Source organism: Clarias gariepinus, chromosome 2 (assembly GCF_024256425.1).
Source record: "Clarias gariepinus isolate MV-2021 ecotype Netherlands chromosome 2, CGAR_prim_01v2, whole genome shotgun sequence".
NCBI lineage: Eukaryota > Metazoa > Chordata > Actinopteri > Siluriformes > Clariidae > Clarias > Clarias gariepinus.
In genome coordinates, this window is record NC_071101.1 from 44,838,832 (window position 1) to 44,854,896 (window position 16,065).

The 16,065-nt window shown below is 42.5% G+C and overlaps 1 protein-coding gene across 1 annotated transcript in view; it reads right to left on the reverse strand.

The window, feature by feature from the left end:
- Positions 1-16,065, reverse strand: part of LOC128508444 (E3 ubiquitin-protein ligase TRIM16-like) — a 131,922-nt gene that overhangs the window by 100,308 nt on the left and 15,549 nt on the right. The window lies entirely within an intron of this gene.

Genomic DNA, 16,065 nt, shown 5'->3' on the forward strand with positions numbered 1-16,065 from the left:
AGGGTTAGATGGAGGCAGATGATTCGCTGTGGCGACCCCTGAAAGGGAACAGCCGAAAGACAAAGAAGAAGATATATATATATACAGTGGAACCTCGGATTACAAGCATAATTCGTTCCGGAAGCGGGCTTGTATTCCAAAACACTCGTAAATCATTTTCCCATAAGAAATAATGGAAATTAAAATAATTCGTTTCACAGCCCAAAAAAATAAATACATAAAAATAAAAATAATTAACACAAAATATAAAGTAAAAATGAAACAAATTAACCTGCATGTTACCTTAAAAATAAGTAAAAATAAATCCTGACAGATAAGTGTTTTCATTTATGCGCACAAGCGCTGTGTGTGTTTTTCTCTCTCCTGCGCTGCTGAATGTGTGTTATGTGTGTGCACGAGCATAATTTGACACCGTGCCAGTTGTGTGTGAGTGAAGCACCCCCTTTCTGTTTTACACACGCACACAAACACATTAAAGGCGAGAGAGAGAGAAGGAGAGAGAAAGAGTGAACCGGCACGGTGTCAAATTACGTGCGCATACACACATAACACGCACTCAAACACTGACACACACTAACGACGAGAAAGAGTGTGTGTGTGTGCGAACACTAGTAAGAGACGAGCACTACCAGCAGGGGAGATGAATACCCACAGCGCAAGTGAGAGAAAAATCATTGGATCAGTTGTGATCACGTGACACTCGGCATCAAACCAAAAGCGCATGCATGATACATGATACTCGGTGCTCGTAAACCAAGACAATGCTCGTTTTCCAAGTCAAAATTGATTAAAAATCTTTGCCCGTCTTGCGGAACACTCGCAAACCGAGTTACTCGTAATTAGGTTTCACTGTATATATATATATATATATATATATATATATATACACACATCAAATTAAGAAAACAATCTGCATCTTGTCACCATTAATAAACAAATTATTCATTGTTACTGTGATAGTTTTTAACAGTGTATTTAGAATTTTTTGTTTTGTGTGAAAAAATTGTATTTAATTGTATTTAATTATAAACTTTATCCTTGGCATAATTGTGTATTTCAGTTATAATGTGTAAGACTGTATATAAAAATGTGTGAAATTTGCTAGTGTAAGTCAAACTGTTTCTTTATTATTAAGTGCTTAAGTGTTTAATTAAACTAACTGCACCAACAAACTCCTGAGTACCATTGTGCTCTGTACGATACACAGATGAATTATAAAACTATGGCTACTGCTGATAATTAATGTTAACGGATCTCAGGCTTTCTCCGCCTTAAAAGTCCTCAGCTTTTTTTCCCTTCCTCTCTCCGTTTACCCTCTCTTTCCCCAGTTTTTCTAAATAAAATGACCCTTTTCCCCCTAAGACCTCGCCTCGTGTCCATGTGTCTGTGGTGCCGCCCATGCAAAATGAGCAAACCTGTTACAACTTTAAATGTAACTACTAACCTCTCCGACAATTTATTAAATGCTCGTTAACTGATGCTGCCGCACAGAACGAGTTTTTTAAATGCATTATAATTAATTTTAAACACTACATTTGTAACGCTTGTAATGTTATTGACATTAGTAACTGTAATCAAATGACCTGTATTTAAAATGTAACATGTTACATTACTGCGTTATCAAGGAAAGTCATTAGATTACAGTAATGCGTTATACCCAAGTCTGGTTATAACAAACTTTCTCAAACTCCTTGAAAGCGTAGCACAGAGACTCGCCCGTCTTACAGTCCCTGATGATCTCACAGCTGTGAACAGAAAAAAAAAACATGAACTCAGATTGAATCTCCCAATTCTGTCTTGTCCCTTATCCCCCATTTCAGTTAAATTAATTATAGAAATCATTTGATGAAGTTAATGTTAACTTGTTTTTGCCTTAGACCTTATGATCATATGATCAGTGATTATATTAGACTTTATAACCATCAATCCAGCAGACATGCAGTGAGTTAATAAGTCAGAGAGTCTATCATTCAGTCATTAAGTCTGTCAGTCAGTAAATCGTCATTTCTTCTGTGAATCAATCAGGCAATGAGTCTATGGCTGCGTTCCATTCCGAAGTGCTCCCTACTCTCTGCTCCGTTCGTAGGGGATGTTGTTGAAGGGAACTTCCCCTGACAAAACTTCACCATTCGGAACACACTGCGAAGTCACCAGCGCAAAATTTCACACTATGGACATTAAATATTATTAAAACAAAAACTGATACCATTATAAAACATACTACTGAAACGTGTATAACTTGTAAATAGATTATTGATTCATTATAATAATAATTTATCAAAGATGTACAGAGACTTGTTTATTTTATTTCATTTTTACTGATTACTATCTTATATAATACTAAGGATTTCCTGATTAAATTAAAATGTAAATTTTTGAGTGACCTTTTAATATGATGTTGTCCTTGATAACAATGATAATAAATATATAAATCCTTTTTTGAGCTATTTTTTTTTGCACACTCCAGAAAAATGCAATGACTGATAGGACACTTTTCATTCCCTTTTCCGGTGAAGTGAACACCTGTTGTTCACTCGTTCCCTACAACGTTCGCAGTTCCTTTTTAACTCAACATTTTCACTCCCTGTGTTTTGGAATCACACTTAACATGGCCGAACACCCTGTGGAGTGTACTTCGCAAGGTACTTCAGGCCGTTTGGAACACACCTTATGAATGAATACAGTGGTTACCCAATTGGAATGGTTATTACCATCGCGCTCACCGCCATGTAAAGACGACAGCGGCCAAAATAAATCAGCTCAAAATAAATAAATCAAATTCCTTCCGTCAACTCATGACGGAAGAAATTTATAAACGTTTTCTAAACGTCGGCTATTGTTTTTTTACTTATAATATTTGTTAATTTAATTTAAATGAGGTTTGGGCTCAGGACTTCGATTCGGCATCGTGATCCCTCTCTTTAATTTATTACGTAGTCTAAAACAGCGTTAAACCGCATGCATGAAGTTTTTCAGAGCGCACCGGCATCAGGTTCACCAATAACAATCTAGAACAGCGCACCTTATTTGTTCCCTTTCAAAGGCTACACTCGATGCTGCGTGAAAACGCTATGGGAAACATCTTGTCATGTTGCCGGTTGTGAAGCATGTGTGTATCAAACACGCCAAATTTTGGCTTATATAACCTCGGTCGGGTGACGTCATCTGATGAGACGCACCTGCAGGTTATAAATAGGAGTGAACCGGAAACATTCCTCAGATCTTTTGTCTTCACTGACCTTGTTGTGTTTGCGTGTGTGTTTAAACCAGCAAAATAAGAAAGTGTTTAACTCACCGATATGGTAGAGTTTTAAACGAGATGTCCCTCCGTGTGTATAATCCATATCGGAGGGCGATCTCTACACTTTACTGCTTCGATTAAGTGCTACGCGCGCGCCTCGCATTCCGAGCCGCCGCGCATTCCTGGGGCTTAAACACGTGCATCCGGCAGAGCAGTGAGAGAGGGGTTTTAAAACTCCTTTCTTTCGCGTTCTCATCGGATCGGGAAATCCCTCTGTCCGCTCGCAAACGCGCGCCGCGCTTCTTGTGAATGGGCAAGGATGAACATCCTCTCTTGCTTTCGCGGAGATGATAATAGCTCTAAGCACTTAAAAATATAAAAAAAAAAAAAAACATAGACGGCAGGTTCTGTCGGGTGGCCGGGGGCGGAGCCTCAACGACGCTCTCTCCCCTTTTCTTAGCAATCTCCATATAAGTTAACCCTTTCATGGAGTAAGCTGTATTCATCCTGTGTTTTCCTGCCATCAACTTATTTATTTATTTAAATATGATTGAGGTAGGAACGCGGAGTTATATGATGACACCCAGATAGAAGAGACGCTTCCAGGCTATCTCTCTTCTGGGACATCATCCTTCCTGAAAAGCTATTACTTCCTTTCAAGCTGTGTAGACTTTTTATCTTCCCTGGAGGGAAAAGCTTTTCAGGCAGCAGGTCAGGTTGGTGCTCCATTGCACACCATGGCGGTTTTGCACGCCTACCAGGCTGACCTGCTGAGAGACTTGAGTACTGGCGGGGCTCTGCAAGGTAAGGCGTATTGGATTTACGCCGGGCCACAGACTTGTCTCTTCGTGCAACAAAGCAGACGGCTCGTGCTATCGGCCGTTTTATGGCTGCTATGGTCTCCGCGGAGAGGCACTTGTGGTTGAATCTCAGGGGCATTAAGGAAAAGGATCGTGTATTCCTCCTCAATGCCCCATCTCGCCTCCCGGCCTGCTTGGCGATGTCGTTAACTCGGTCGCCACTAGGTTCATGAGGCGGAGTTATATAACAAGCCTTCGGGAAATTCCTTCCCCGCCTTGCTCAAGAGTCGGGACTGTCGGCCACCCAGTCTCGACCGGGTCTGACTGTTGCGAGGCATGAAACACAAGAAGAGATCCGCCTCAAAAGAGGTCAGACTGGAATATTGTCTTCACAAAGAAGCCCTGAGGTTCAACAGGATCGTGGGGGGTGGCCCCCAATGGGGAGAGGCACGCAGAATTTCTTTTAAAGAATGAAGTGTTCTCCCTGGCACCCCCAGGAGGTTGGTGTTCTTGCTCCGCCACCACTGGTGTTTCGGGCAACTCCAGTCTCCAATAAAATTGTTAGTTCTTCGGGTTTTTCCTGCCGTGTTTCAGGATGCCGAACATCTAACATCCCCCCCGTTTAACCAAGCCACTGAGCTTTGCCCCTTTCTGAGAAACTGGCAGCGTGGAAGCTACTGCCAAGTATATCTCCTTGGGCACTAAGCACTGTACAGAGAAACTACAGGATTCAGTTCTCACATCACCCTCCGCGTTTCAATGGCATGGTCTCCACCTCCACGAAACCGGAAAGTGCAAGAGGAACGGGGGGCTGAGTCCAATTTTTTAGATTTTGCGGGCCTTACCGCTATCTAAAAATAAATCAATGGAAATATTGCCACAACACAGGAGGTTCCTGAGGTTCGCTTTCGGGGGCGAAGCTTACCAGTATCGGGTCCTTCCATTTGGTCTAGCTTTTTCACCCGCACATACACAAAATACATGAATGTATTTTTGGCTCTTACGACTCCAGAGCATCCGTATTGAATTACATGACTGGCCGGCCCAGTCTCAGTAGCTAGCGCTTCGACATCAGCATGTCGTTCTAGCTAATCTTTGTTTCCTAGGATTGAGATCCAATGCCATGAAAGCATGCTCTTTCCTGTTTAGAGGACAACATTTTTGGGTGTCACATGGAATTTGAGCGTAAGCGGGCACAGCTGTCTCCCGCTCGTGTCGAATCCATTCTCAACACCATCAAGGAAATCAAGCTAGACCAGAAAGTGACCATCACTTTTAGAGATCTTAGCTCTAGTTGTGGCTAAGAATCAGGGGATTTTACTCTAGGGCCAATCCCCAATAAGGGCTACGCGCCAGGTGCTTCGTACCCTTCCTATGTGGTTCAGACCCCGGTTTCTGACTCTGGGTCCCACTCTAATTTCGTCTTGTCGTCGCAGATGCTAACGACAGACGCTTCCCTCATGGGCTGGGGTGCGGTCTTAAATGACCGTCCAGCCCAAGGGAGCTGGAGAGGCCATCTTTTTGCGCGGCACTCAATTGCCTCAAAATCATGGCTCTATTTCAGGCCCTAAAGCACTTCCTCCAGCAGTTGAGACTACCATGTCCTAGTGCGGGTGGACAACACTATGGCAGTCTCGTATATTAATCGCCAGGGCGGACTGTGCTCGCGCCGCTAAATAGCTAGCGCACCAGATTCCTGTCCCTCAGGGCGATCTACACTCTTGGAAAATTTCATGTAGCGTAGGTGGACCTCTTTGCCTCGCAAGATCAGCAAATGTCCCCTTTACTACTCTCTGACTCTAAGTCAAGCTGGTCTTCCAGCCAGCGTAATTAAGACTATTCTAAGTACTAGGACTGCCTCCCCTCAAATAGAATGTATTTGAAAAGTTGGTGCATGACGAAGCAGGTAGACCCAGTCCACTGCCGAATTGTTTCAGTGCTGGAGTTTCTGCAGAAAAAATTTGTCCTCGGGCTTGTGCCCCTTTTGAACCACTAGAGTCAGCGCCTCAGGTTTCTGACCCTTAAGATGGTTTTTCTAAATGGTGTTACCTCTCTAAGAGGAGCGGACAGCTATTGCCCTCTCCTATGAGGCGCGTGGGCTCACTTCGCCTCTAGGAATCAGGGCTCATTCAACCAGGGGAATCGCCTCATCAATTGCATTAGCAAGAGGTATTCCCTTGCAGCAAGTATGTGACACGGAGGGTTGGTCCTCTCCGCACACATTTGCCAACATGCATCCTATTGTTTGAAGCCTTCGGTCCTCCGCCTTTATAGTTTCGGAGCAGGAGAGACATCACTTACTGTGTCCAGTATGTGCTCTTCAGATTTACATCCACCGCATTAGCCAGTGGCGTAAGTCAGAGCAGCTTTTACATGTTTTGAAGCCGCAAGCTCCGTGAGAGATGCTATTGCCCTCTCCTATGAGGCGCGTGGGTTCACTTCGCCTCTAGGAATCAGGGTTCATTCAACCAAGGGAATCGCCTCATCAATTGCACTAGCAAGAGGTATTCCTTTGCAGCAAGTCTGTGATGCGGAGAGTTGGTCCTCTCCGCACACATTTGCCAATATGCATCCTATTGTTTTGAAGCCTTCTGTCCTCCGCCTTTACAGCTTCGGAGCAGGAGAGACTTCACTTACTGTGTCCAGTACGTGCTCTTCAGATTTACGTCCACCGCATTAGCCAGTGGCGTAAGTCAGGGCAGTTTTTTTTTACATGTTTTGAAGCCGCAAGCTACGTGAGAGATGCTATTGCCCTCTCCTATGAGGCGCGTGGGTTCACTTCGCCTCTAGGAATCAGGGTTCATTCAACCAGGGGAATCACCTCATTAATTGCACTAGCAAGAGGTATTCCTTTGCAGCAAGTCTGTAATGCGGAGGGTTGGTCCTCTCCGCACACATTTGCCAATATGCATCCTATTGTTTTGAAGTCTTCTGTCCTCCGCCTTTACAGCTTCGGAGCAGAAGAGACTTCACTTACTGTGTCCAGTATGTGCTCTTCAGATTTATGTCCACCGCATTAGCCAGTGGCGTAAGTCAGAGCAGCTTTTACATGTTTTGAAGCCGCAAGCGGCGTGAGAGATGCTATTGCCCTCTCCTATGAGGCGCGTGGGCTCACTTCGCCTCTAGCAATCAGGGTTCATTCAACCAGGGGAATCGCCTCATCAATTGCACTAGCAAGAGGTATTCCCTTGCAGCAAGTCTGGGACGCGGAGGGTTGGTCCTCTCCGCACACATTTGCCAATATGCATCCTATTGTTTATGAAGCCTTCTGTCCTCCGCCTTTACAGCTTCGGAGCAGGAAAGACTTCACTTACTTTGTCCAGTACGTGCTCTTTAGATTTACGTCCACCGCATCAGCTAGTGGCGTAAGTCAAAGCAGCTTTTACATGGTCTGGGGCCGCAACGGGGGGTGGCCCCCACTACACTGGGCTATTGCCCTCTCCTATGAGGCGCGTGGGCTCACTTCGCCTCTAGGAATCAGGGCTCATTCAACCAGGGGGATCGCCTCATCTATTGCACTGGCAAGAAGTATTCCCCTGCAGCAAGTGTGTGACATGGAGGGTTGTCCTTTCCGCACACATTTGTTAGATTTTATAATCTGGATGATCATGCCACTCCGGGCTCACAGGCCCTCGAGTCAGCTTCCCAGATATAGTTCTAAGACCTTTTTGGCCTTGTGCGCACACGCTACACAACCTTGGGGTCCAGACACTTGCAGTGCGGCGGCGTTGGTATTCTCGTTCCCATAGCGTTTTCACGCAGCATCGAGTGTAGCCTTTGAAAGGGAACGTCTCGGGTTACTTTGCTGTAACCCTGTTCCCTGAAAAGGCGGGAACGAGATGCTGCGTCCCAATGCCGCACTGCCTACGTGACCGGACGTCCGTTCAGACAAATCAATCTGAGGAATGTTTCCGGTTCACTCCTATTTATAACCTGCAGGTGCGTCTCATCAGATGACGTCACCCGACCGAGGTTATATAAGCCAAAATTTGGCGTGTTTGATACACACATGCTTCACAACCGGCAACATGACAAGATGTTTCCCATAGCGTTTTCACGCAGCATCTCGTTCCCGCCTTTTCAGGGAACAGGGTTACAGCAAAGTAACCCGAGACGTTTTCAAACATTTACAAAATCATAAAGTTTTTTTCGCTATTGTAAGTGCGCTTAAATAAAAGTTGAGTCTTATGAAGGCTATAAGGCTATGCAGTCTTATATAGTTTTATTATATAGTTTTTGCACATTAATCTGAGTTTTCATCTGTTAAATTTTTTAAGACAATAGTTTTTTCAGCCTGTCACGGCGTGCGCCCAAATCAATATCGCTCCTCACTCACTAGTTAGGCCTCCTCCTCTTCAGATATGCGAAGGAGCCGGGCCGCCCGAGTATTTTATAGCGCCGGGTGCAAGCCCGGGCTCATTAGCAATGATAGCTCACCAGCCGTGCCTAATTCTGTCATGTCATGTGGGTATTATAAGATTTGTATTGAAAACTTCTAACTAAAAAGTGGCAGCTGGCACGCCTAAAAATAGATGCAGGTTAATTTTTTATAGTCTAAATATAATTTTTTATAGCCTAATTAGCGCTCAACTGTACACAAAGTTTTCCCGAGCGCTGAGGAATTTTGTTGTGCTAAATAATATTTATACAGTATATTCATTGCCTCTTATTCCTATTAATCCTAGGTTGTTTTTTTAGTGTCACTGTGTGTGCTTTACAATGCCAGACAACATTCAAATGCAAATTATTCACCCTCCCCAGGTGTGAATCAGCTGTTCTCACCTATACATTCAGAGAAAATTAAATGCACCTCTCCACACTTTAAAAACCTCTTGAAACTGAGGCTCTTTTTGAAACTTTCAGTGATTTAAATTTGTGTAATTTTAATCTTCAGAATTCTAGATTCTGAAGTTGACATTGTTACCTTTTTTAACCCTTGGAATGGAAGAAATTGCGATTTTCCTCATGATCGCATAAATTGCATAGTTTTAATCAGTCCATACACAATATTCTTTGTTTTTTTTGTTTTTTTTAAATGGGTATGGGGCTATCTTGATTTATTAATTCTCATGCCTGGTTTAGGTTTAGTAATCAGTGTGCACCGTTTGTGCATCTGTTATTTTACAACTATATCATAACACTCAGAAATACATTTTATTTGGGGTAAAGTGACTGATGTGCCAAACATTTTTTAGCTGAGCTTCAGTTACACTGTTAATCCACGACTTTTCATGAGTATGTAGGACCTACGGAGTACACCTCACACACACGCACACAGACACACACACAGCAGACCAAATCATTAGCACGTCCCTCCCCCAAACAGCGCAGCCATTTACTTTCTTTCAATTTACTTACATCTGAACTGAGTCGTTTACATAAGTCACTGATCAATAGCTCATCATATCAATTTATTCATACAGATGTACCTGTTTTACGTGGAAATTTACTGTTCCTGAATGATTGACTCTGACAGAGCCATAAGAACAGTGGCAGCTGGAACACCTAAAACAGATACAGGATTATTTTTATAATCTAAATAAAAATGCTTTTCTAAACGTGGGCTATTGTTATTTACTACAATATTTGTTAATTTATTTAAATGGGGTTTGGGCTCCGGAATGTTGAGCATCGTGATCCTCCTCTTTACTTTAATACGTAGAATCAGCGCCTAACCGCACAGATAACTATTGTAAATTCGTTAAATGTTTAACTTGTATTTCATAAGGGTTTGCCAACGGGGGTCATTATTTACTATTAAAGAAAATTATGATGATCTGCCACGGGGTGCACCTGTGATAAGTGTGCGCCCAAATCCACTATCGCTACTCGCTCACTCCGTAGGCTCCCTGAATAGGCGACAAAGGGACGAAGCCGCCTATTCGTTCTGGCTGGCGATAATTAACGTTAATATGATCTCGGGCTTGCTCCACATTATAAAAGCAAGGCGCGGAGTTTAGTCCGAGGTCCAGGAAGTACGTGATGTGCTGGAGATTAGATCTTGAACCTAAGACTAAGACTTCCTGTGACGTAGCTTCCTGTTTTTGTATCGTTGCCGCGAAAGTTTTGCGTTTGTATTAGCGTTTAAATAACATAACTTTTTCATTTATACAATAATAATATTAATAGCAACTAGTTTTTACATCTTCATACTATTTGGCTTCGCCTTTTTCTGCGTTTTTTGGAGAACGCGCCAGTTTCTTCGTCTAAAAACAACGAACGGAATTCAGCTCCAAACAACTAAACTCCGACTCAGGTACGATATCATGTCTAATATTCAGCTCGTTCAGTGCGTGGAGTGCAGGATGTTTAGACATTCTTCCTCCGTCGTTAGTGGTAATTTTATTTGTGATAGGTGTGTGTTAGTGAGCACTCTGACGGAGAAGATATCAGCGTTAGAGGAGCGCATCCAGACTTTAGAGAGGGTTAGAGAATGTGAGAGCAGTGTTATTCCTGTAGCGGACAGTCTGGGTGCCACAGGCGGAGATAACCAGCCCCCGACTCCGGCATTAGAGCCCTTACAGCAGGGCGAGTGGGTGACGACTCGGTGGCAAACTCATTCAGCCAAAGCTAACGCTAAGGCTAGCCCACCAGAGCACACCTCTTCTGCGCTTCACGTGTCCAACAGGTTTGCTCTCCTCAGTGATGCAACCACTGAGAAACCTGAAAGAGCTCTGGTTATAGGAGACTCTATACTGAGACACGTGAAATTAGCTAGGCCTTTAGGGGCGCCAGCGACAGGTGTAGCCAGAGCACCGGACTTAGCAGGTAATCTTAGGGCTCTAGGACAGCACAGGTTCTCCAAGATAGTGGTACATGCTGGAGCTAATGATATACGCCTTCGTCAGTCAGAGGTTAGTAAGAATAACGTTATAGAGGTGTTTAAATTAGTGAAGGCGATGTCCGATGGAGTAATATGCTCTGGTCCCATCCCAATGAGACGTGGCGACATAACTTACAGCAGGTTATGGTCGCCGAACCGCTGGATGTCCAGGTGGTGCTCGAGAAAACAATGTGGGCTTCATTGATAATTGGAAGACCTTTGAGGGCAAAACTGGCCTGTTAGGGCGGGACGGTGTTTATCCCACTCGGGAAGGTGCTGCTCTCATTTCTTGCAGTATAGCTCATAGTCTCAGAAGAGGCCTAGTTAATCGGTGACAATCCAGAGCCCAGGCCAGGGAGCAGACAGACAGGCTAAACCAACCGTCTGCTAGCTGCATAGAGTCGTCACTCAGGGTTCATCATATTGAGACTGTGTTTGTTCCCCGAGCTAAAAACAAATTTAGAAAGACTCAGAAAGTCTGTTTCAGTAATTTAATTAACATAAAGACCACAAACTTGGATTAGACTGAATGCGCTGCCGGCACCTCTGATCTGAAGCTAGGACTGTTAAATATTAGATCTCTCGCATCTAAAGCAGTTATAGTTAATAAAATTATGACAGTTCAGGAGTTTGATATACTCTGTTTAACAGAAACCTGGATTAAACAGGACGAGTATGTAGCTCTAAATGAAGCTAGTTCTCCTGGATACAGCTACATACACCAGCCTCGGTTAACTGGTAGAGGAGGAGGCGTCGCAGTTATTCACAATGATAATTTGACTATTGTACAAAAACATGGACACAAATTTAATTCATTTGAAATTCCTTATAGTAACATAAGTGTATTTAACTATATTAAGTCAGCTCAGTCGATTTCGCTAATTGTCATTTACAGACCTCCAGGGCCGTACTCTGAATTTCTTAGTGAATTTGCAGACTTCCTCTCAAACCTGTTAATGCTGGAGATTTTAATATTCATTTTGAAAATCCAGAAGACCCTCTGAGAACAGCATGTATGTCCATACTGGCCTCGGTAGGAGTAAATCAGTGTGTAGTAGGACCCACTCATAAAGCTGGTCACACTTTAGATTTAATAATATTATTCGGATTAAGTATAAAAAATGTATTAGCAATTTCACTATCTAAAGTTATTTCAGATCACTATCATGTCTCAATTCAAGTGCGTCACAGTAATAATGTACGCACAGCGCTGCGCTACCGTATGAAACGTACATTCACATCAACTACCAAACAGAGTTTTATCAGTAATCTCCCAGAGTTCCCAACTTCGATTAGATCACTCGATCAGGCGACTGAATATTTAGAGTTGACATTTCGCTATACCTTGGATAATGTAGCTCCAGTTAAAAGAAAAATTATTAGAGATAATAAACTCGCTCCCTGGTATAACGATCACACGCGCACTTTAAAACAGACTGCTCGGAAATTCGAACGTAAATGGTGTCAAACTAAATTGTTAGTATTTCAAATAGCATGGAAGGAGAGCATCCTGAACTATAGAAAAGCTCTTAGTGTAGCTAGATCAACATATCTCTCCACTCTTATAGAAAATAACAAAAATAATCCTAGATTTTTATTTAATGCTGTAGCCAAATTAACCAGAAATAAGACCACTGCAGAAATCTCCACAACAACATCATGCAATAGTGAGGACTTCATGAACTTTTTTAATAATAAAATTGTAAATATTAGGCATAAAATTGAGGTTTTGAAACCGAACATGTAATTGATGCAGATGTTAATCCAGCCATGTCAGATCAGAACCTAGAATACTTTACTCCCCTTGAAGAGAATGAACTAATTTCACTCATCACTTCTGCAAATTCATCAACCTGTATATTAGATCCTGTACCGACACATTTTCTTAAACAGATAGTACCAGCAATAACAGAACCCCTGTTGAGAATAATTAATTCTTCACTCAGCATTGGTTATGTTCCAAAATCTTTTAAATTAGCAGTTATCAAACCAATAAATAAGAAACCTGACCTCGACCCCTGTCAGCTGTGCAGTTACAGGCCAATATTAAACCTCCCCTTTATCTCTAAGATTCTGGAAAAGATAGTAGCGGAGCAGCTATGCTCATATCTACATGGAAATGGCATACATGACATCATCATAGTACAGAGGCACTCGTTAAAGTAGTAAATGACATCCTATTGGCCTCTGATCAGGGTTGTGTAACTATGCTTGTATTACTCGACCTCAGTGCAGCTTTTGACACCATTGATCATGCTATTCTTCTTCACAGATTAGAAAATGTAGTAGGAATTAAGGGTACAGCCCTCTCCTGGCTCAGATCCTATCTGACCCATCGTTATCAGTATGTAGACTTAAATGGTGATTATTCTGCATGTTCTCTAGTGGAGTTTCGCGTTCCGCAAGGTTCAGTTTTAGGTCCACTGCTTTTTTCCCTTTATATGCTTCCTCTGGGCAACATAATCCGATACACAGTTATATGTCTCAGCAAAACCTGATGAGAAAAAACAGCTTACTAAAATTGAGCAATGTGTGCAGGACATAAGAAATTGGATGCTAATTAACTTCCTTCTGCTTAATCCGGATAAGACAGAAGTTCTAGTCATAGGACCGCATACAGCTAGGAGTAAAATTTTAGATTACACCGTAACTTTAGATGGCCTTTCTGTTCCATCAAATGCAACAGTGAAAGACCTTGGTGTGATTATTGATTCCAGCCTTTCATTTGAAGCTCATGTAGATAATATTACCAGGATAGCATTCTTTCACCTCAGAAATATTGCAGGATAAGAAATTTATTGTCGCTAAACGATGCAGAAAAACTAGTTCATGCTTTTATCACCTCTAGGTTGGACTATTGTAATGCCTTACTGTCTGGTCGTTCCGCTAGATGCATAAATAAGCTTCAGCTAGTCCACAATGCAGCAGCGAGAGTCCTCACTAGAACCAGAAGATATGAGCACATCACCCCTATCTTATCTTCACTCCATTGGCTCCCTGTGAAATTTCGCAATAATTTTAAAATACTACTCTTGACATATAAAGCATTAAATGGTCTCGCGCCGCAGTACCTGAGCGAACTGCTAGTGTCTTATGATCCGCCACGCCTACTTCGATCAAAGGATGCAGGCTGCTTGTCAGTACCGCGTATTATGAAAAATACAGCTGGGGGCAGAGCTTTTTCTTACAAAGCCCCAAAATTATGGAATAGTCTTCCAAATAGTGTTCGGGACTCAGACACAGTCTCGGTGTTTAAGTCCAGGCTAAAAACCTATTTATTTAGCCAAGCATTTTTATAAATAGATTTGCCATAGGTAAAGGAGCAGATCTAGGGGACTCATGGACGTAGAGTATTATGGTGAACTGGTATGTTTGGATGCTGTCTTCCTCACTCTCATTGATTACTCAGGTTTGCTGACGGTGAGGTGATTGGTTGCTTTACATCTCAGGAAGCCCTCATGTTTGTGTTTCCTTCTGGCTCTCCCTTTTAGTTATGATGTCATAGTTAGTCCTGCCGGAGTCTCTGCTTGCACTCTACAGTTAATATACATTCACATTATACATTGTGTGACTGAGACCATACCTAACTCTCATACCTGACTGTAACATACCCATCTCTCCTCTTCTTCTCTTTCCCCCCCTCTTTCTCCTTTCTCTCTCCTCCTGTTTGCCCCTTTCACTCTTTCTCTCTCTTTCTGTCGAGCTACACATGTCGTTCCCGAGCTGCCAGTGATCCAGACTCCCTCTGCCCTCCGGACCTGTCTGACCCATCCTGGTGCCCCGCTTCTGGCTGAAGATCTCGTCACATGGATGCCCCGTGTGTCTCTCTCGGATGCGTCTGGTGTCTGGGGATAATTCTCTCTACCTAGAAGATGGTTCTGGCTTTGACTGGTGTTGGCAACTGTTTCTCTGGGGACTTGACAGTTCGATAGTTCAGGACTGGAACTTCTTACAAGTCTACCTGGGTCTTCAATAACTACCTGGACTCCATATTAACATCAATTAACATCAGCTATTATAGCTGAACTGCCTGCCACCTAACACACTGTATAAATGCAGATCATTTACTGCTTTCTGTTTCACCCAAATGAGGATGGGTTCCCTGTTGAGTCTGGTTCCTCTCAATGTTTCTTCCGATTACCATCTCAGGGAGTTTTTCCTTGCCACTGTCGCCCTCGGCTTGCTCACCAGGGACAAACTGACCATTTTGATTCATACAAATTCACATTTCATACAAACTTAAATAATTCTTTTGATTGTGTAAAGCTGCTTTGCGGCAATGAAAATTGCTAAAAGCGCTATACAAATAAAATTGAATTGAATTGAATTAAGAATCGTTATTCTTTTTTTAACATCAGACGACTTTTGAATATTCTTTATGGCCCCTTTTATGGCCCCTCTCCACCTGGCAAACCGGAGGAAGTTCCGTCATTGGATGCAGAAAAGGCATTTGACCGTGTGGAATGGGGTTATCTTTTTAATACTCTGGAGAGGTTTGGATTTGGTCGTAAGCTTATATCATGGATAAAACTTTTATACACGTCTCCATTAGCCGCTGTGCGTACTAATAATAGCATATCTGCTTATTTTGAGCTTTAATGCGGCCGAGGCAGGGATGCCCTCTGTCTCCACTTCTGTTTGCAGTCGCAATGGAACCACTTGCTTTAACTTTGAGACAAAGAACCGATATCCAGGGTATTCAACGGGCAGGATTGGAACATAAGGTTTCGCTTTATGCAGACGCCATGTTATTATACTTGTCACAACCACAAACTTACCTAAGTTAGTGACTCTACTTACAGAGTTTGGCAAAATATCTGGCTATAAAGTTAATATCCAGAAAAGTGAACTAATGCCTGTTGGTGATGGGGTCAGTCTGTCATCTTTAAGCTCAATTCCCTTTAAAATTAGCCCTAAAAAATTTAAATACCTTGGGATTTGGGTTATGCATAGTCATAAAGACTAGTTTGGAGCCAATTATCCACCTCTTTTATTTAATCTAAAACAAGATCTTGAGCGTTGGGACCACCTCCATCTTTCATTGGGTGGAAGAATTAATACAATAAAAATGAGTGTATTGCCCAAGTTTTTGTATATTTTTCAGTGCATTCCGTTATTCTTAACAAAATCTTTCTTCTCCAAATTAAATAATCAGATTTCAACCTTACTAGGAACAAAAAAACACCAAGAATTTAAAGAAG